The 5,263-nt window shown below is 43.2% G+C and overlaps 1 protein-coding gene across 1 annotated transcript in view; it reads right to left on the bottom strand.

Moving 5' to 3' along the window:
- LOC109935263 (centromere protein F-like) overlaps positions 1 to 3,282 on the bottom strand; it is a 36,329-nt gene extending 33,047 nt beyond the window's left edge. The window contains exon 1 of the mRNA XM_048601326.1: positions 3,165 to 3,282. The gene's annotated coding sequence lies outside the window, so the exon portion shown is untranslated. The remainder of the gene's footprint in view (positions 1 to 3,164) is intronic.
- Positions 3,283 to 5,263: the final 1,981 nt, after the last annotated feature.

Below are 5,263 nucleotides of genomic sequence, written 5' to 3'. Positions count from 1 at the left end.
ACTGTTCTTTCCTTCACAGATGCTGCCAGACCTGCTGAGCTGTTCCGGCAACTTTGTTTTCGTTCCTGATTTATGGCATCTGCAGTTCTTTCAGTTTTTAACATCTGTCCCTGTCCTTTTTCAGCATTACAGTCATAAAGGTTTACAGCCTGGCAATAGGCCTTCAACCCATTGAATCTAAGTTGGTCAAATCAAGCACTTAACTATTCAAATCCCGTTTGCCAGCACTTTGCCCATTGCCTAGTTTGCCCTGGCATCAAAGTGCACTTCCAAATACCACTGAAGGCTTACGAGTGCTTCTTCTTCTTCTACTACCTTTACAGACAGAGTTCCAGATTCCCAATGTTTTCCTCACATCCCCTCTGAACCTCCAGCCTCTACTTTAAATCCTTGCCCCAAGTCATGAAATCTTCCACCAAGAGGAAAAAGGTCCTTTCTGTATACGCCTCCATGCCACTCAAATTTATACACCTCATCATATCCCTTCTCAGTCTTCTCTGCTTCAAGCAAAACAAGCCCAGTCTTTTCTAAAGGAATTGTTGCTTGCTCAACACTGATTCATTCCCAACGCCACCTCACTTCCTATGCATTTTTCACATTCTCCTTTTACATCATCCAAGGCACCAAAAACACTGTGGTGCCCTCTCCAATGAGGACTGCCAAAAACAGACTGTTCCGAAGAAGGGTCACTGGACTCAAAGTTAATCCTGCTTTTTCTCCACAATAGCTGCCAGACCTGATGCATTCTACCAGAAAGTTGCTTTTGTTTCAGATCTTGAGCAACAGTAATTTTTTTTTGGTTTCTAGGCTGGGTGAACCTTTGTGGAACACTTACATTCAGTGCTCAAGAAAGACTGGACTTCACATCATTTGAATTCTCCACTCTGGCCTTTATGTCCATGGCTTGCTGCAGTATTGCAATGCAAGCTCAAGCAACAACACTTTTCATCTTGGTAGTATATAACCTCTTGTACCAACCTTTTCCTAGCTACAATCAGTTCTGAAGATGGGTCACTGGACCTGAAACATCACCTCTGCTTTCTGTCCACAGATGTGGCCAGACTTGCAACTTTCTTAGCAATTTCTGGTTTTGTTTCTGGGATCGCCATCATCTGCAATTCTTTGTTTTTTCTCTTCTTCTGTACTCAATAATGAGTACTCAACCTTACATCATAAGTATTTCTAATCAACCTGTGACATACACATCTAGGGGTTGAGACTTGACGCTGGATCTTCGAAAATCCACAAAGACACTAACACTGCACCATATGGAACAACCTCTGCCTCTGTCTTGCCCTGTGAGATAATCTTCTGTTTTATTTTTATAAGTCCATAAGACATAGGAGCAGAAATTAGGCCATTCGGCCAAAAGAGTCTGCTCCGCCATTCAATCATGGCTGATAAGTTCCTCAACCCCATTCTGCTGCTTTCTCCCCGTAACCCTTGATAATCAAGAACCTATCTATCTCAGTCTTAAATGTACTCAATGACCTGGCCTCCACAGCCTTCTGTGGCAGTGAATTCCATAGATTCACCACTCTCTGGCTGAAGAAGTTTCTCCTCATCTCCGTTCTAAAAGCCTCCCTTTACTCTAAGGCTGTGCCCTTGGGTCCTAGACTCTCCCTACCAATGGAAGCATCTTCCCAACATCCATTTTGTCCAGGCCATTCAGTATTCTGAAAGTTTCAATTAGATCCCCCCTCATCCTTCTAAACTCCAATGAGTATCGTCCCAGAGTCCTCAAACGTTCCTCATATGTTAAGCTTTCCAATTCTGGGGCCATTCTCGTGAACCTCCTCTGAACGCACTCCAGGGCCAGTACATCCTTCCTGAGATATGGGGCCCAAAACTGCACACAATACTCCAAATGTGGCCTGACCAGAGCCTTATAAAGCCTCAGTAGTACATCCCTGTATTATATTCAAATCCTCTTAAAATAAATGCCAACATTGCATTTGCCTTCTTGACTACTGACGCAACCTGCAAGTTTACCTTGAGAGAATTTGCTAGCTTGTTCCTCTTTTTAAACTTTCATTTTGCATTTAGGTAGGTACTATATAGCTATTCAGGCTTCACCTGCACGCATCTGCTTCTTTCCTTATCAACATTCTCTTTTGAAATTTCTATCACAATCAATTTTGTTAGTAAGTCTCTCCTGTCTCCCAGACTATTGCAGCCTAATCCTAATGTTCCTTGTACACCACCAAATTTCTCCATTACTAGTATAAAAATCTTGCATTTCTATTTTCCTCCTAAAAGATGAACACTTTTTCTCCGCAGATATTGCTTGACAGGCTGAATATTTCCAACATTTCAGATTTTATTTCACGATTTACTGGATCCACTGTTAAATTCCACATTCCCATTTCCCCTGATAAGCCTCGAGGCCCTCGCCACCTAAGAATATCCACGCGATCTTAACAATGTCCAATAACCTGCATCCCACCCTACCCAAGGCAGAGAGTTAAAGTCGTACAACCCTCCGGAGAGGGGAAAAAAACCTCATCGCTCTCTTGAAAGGATCACCCCTGATTTTAAAACAGGGACCCCTAGTTCTGAAGGGAGCGACAAGAGGAAATATCCTTTCGACGTCCACCTAGTCAAGACCATTCAGGAGGATCATGCATACTTCAGCCAAGTCACCCCTCACTCCCGTGGAAATAAACCCAGTTTGTCCAACTTATCCTCATAAGATAACCCTCCCATTCCAGATATAGGAATCCTTCTTCGGAACCCCCTCCGACGCATTTACATCCTCCCTTAAGTAAGGGGTTTAAAACTGGGGTGGTCACCAGTGTCTATTACATCCTCTAGTCTACACGGGTTCATTCACTAACCTTGCTGTCTCCGAACGGGGTTACACGCTTTTACTATCCTCGTAACTGAACACTTCATCCTACTTCCAAGTGCTCAGTATTGTTTTGTTTAAACGACTTTGCATATACCGCCTGATCTCTGGTTCGGCAGTTAGCAAGGGCTAACTTAAACACCGCTCACTTGTTAAATGGACAGATCACGGTTAGAACGACAGTTGCGATGCGAAAAGCCCCGGCTCCCAGTTTTCCGACCGACCTCTAAAAGCGCTAGCTAAAGGCAACAAGCGTTTCACGCCCCTTACTCACAACCCGAAGACATCGCCGAAAAGAAAACATCAAACCACGCACCAGAGTCCGTGGCTCTGTCAGCACCAACAGCCCGATTTCAAACTGCTGCGGACTTTCCAACTGCTTCCACGAGCCAACGGCGCAGCGGCCTGGCTATGGAGCTGTCCTATTGGTTAGAATGCGGGAACACCCCTCCTGACCCCGCCTCTGATAGGCTAACTCTGACGGCGACGATCCACGGGTACAAGGTATGATTGGTTTTAAATTTAAACACGAAGCCTTCTGTCTATTGGCTGGCTCTCCGCAGCCGTTGGCCTTGTCCCGGTGAGCCGGCCTCCTGATTGGCCAGTCAGCCCGGTGAAGGCGGTGAAGTGGATTCCTGAGGCCAGAGCCAAAGGCTTTACCTGCTGCCGAGGTACATCCCAACTTATGATGTCATTTCCAACTGAAGATGCTGGGAAGTAAAACATAAACACCTACGTTCAAGGAATAGAAAGGCTACAGGTTTCATCAGAAGTGGGTATGATGACACGAGAATGGGCCTTTTCAATTATATATAAAAACAGAAAGAGCTGGAGAAATTCAACAGTTCTGATCTGACAGCATCTATGGAGAGAGAAATCGATATGACTTCTTCAGATCTGCTGAGTTTCTCCACCGTTTTTTGTTTCTTTTTCAGATTTCCAGCAGCTGCAGCATTTTGCTTTTATTTGGGAATTTTCAATTCTGCCCCATGTTTCTGTCTTGTGTGTTGGCATCACGCACTAGCATCCCGATTTTGCCAACATGACTGAAGTGGACCACAGTGTAACAATGACGAAATAAACTTTTTTTTATTGAGGAACAATTTTTGGCCAAGCAGAGCTTTCTTGCTTTCTTTAAAAAAAAAATGCTTTCTACTCTCCGAATTGTTCCAATCTTTCATCAATTATGTAATGTTAAACCTCAGGCAAAGATATAGGATCTATGTCACTACATGACAAATTTTAGGAACAATTTTACTAATTTGTATTTTATTACCTGGTGGGTCAGGAACGAGGATGTGCTTTTCACAGCCGGTTGGAGATGCCTGTCAATTCCATCACTTTGTTGTGGCAAACTGACGTCTTATTCTGAATCAATGGGGTGTTCAAAACACGGTTAACCTTTAATAATCCTCAAAACAAGAATCTTTGAATAACATTTTTGGTTGTTCATCAATGTTTCATTTATCAAAAGATGGATATTGGCAACAGCCAGGATCCAGGGCGCTCAAATATAACCAGTTAAAATATTGTAGATTATCAACACCAACTACGATGAATACAGCCTTGGAATGCTGGGTGAGAGTGGGAGACTGAGTGGAAAGAATTCCAACAATTAGTGACAGGCCTACCTTCTAGGTGTACCATTAATAAGATAGCTTGGGATTGTCATTGCCCAAAATACAGCAAACCTGCCTGACATGGGTATGGTTATTCATTTTGTCACAGAGGTTTAAATTGGTATCATTCTCCAATCACAAAAGTGTGAGTCAATGGCTGTTTTGAACAAGATGGAATCTAAAAATCTCTGGATCCTACAGCTTGCATTGACCAGAAACTGAACTGGGCTATCTACATAATCAGAGGCTAGGAATTAGATGGCAAGCAACTCACCTCCTGTATCCCCATTACTCATCCTACATATCCAAATTACAAATCAGGGATGTAATGGAATATTTTCCACTTACTTGGATAGGTGAATTCCAACAACATTCAAGAAGCTTGACATCACTCAGGATAAATTAGCCCACTTGACGAGCATTCCATCTACCACCTTCAACATCCTCTCCCTTCACTACTGATGCACAGTGGTACAGTGGGTACCATCTAAAATATGCACTGCAGCAAGTCACCCAAATAAGGACACACACCTCCTGGCTGCCAGTTCTAATCCAAAGAAACACAATTTTTTTTCATTACTTTCCTTATTTATATTCATTTATGGGATGGAAGCTTCACTGGCCAGGCCAGTATTTATTGCTCACTCCGAATTGCTTATGAGTAAATTGTAGTGTGCTTCCATCTTGAACCTTTGCAAAGCATGTGAGTGGGTACACCCACAGTGCTATATGGCCCAACAACAGTGAGGAAATTATGATATGGTTCCATTACAGAATGATGTGTGGCTTGGAAGAG

Source organism: Rhincodon typus, chromosome 9, assembly GCF_021869965.1.
Source record: "Rhincodon typus isolate 14 chromosome 9, sRhiTyp1.1, whole genome shotgun sequence".
Classification (NCBI taxonomy): domain Eukaryota; kingdom Metazoa; phylum Chordata; class Chondrichthyes; order Orectolobiformes; family Rhincodontidae; genus Rhincodon; species Rhincodon typus.
The sequence above is the reverse complement of the archived record's forward strand: the minus strand, read 5'-3'. Positions and strand labels throughout refer to the sequence as shown.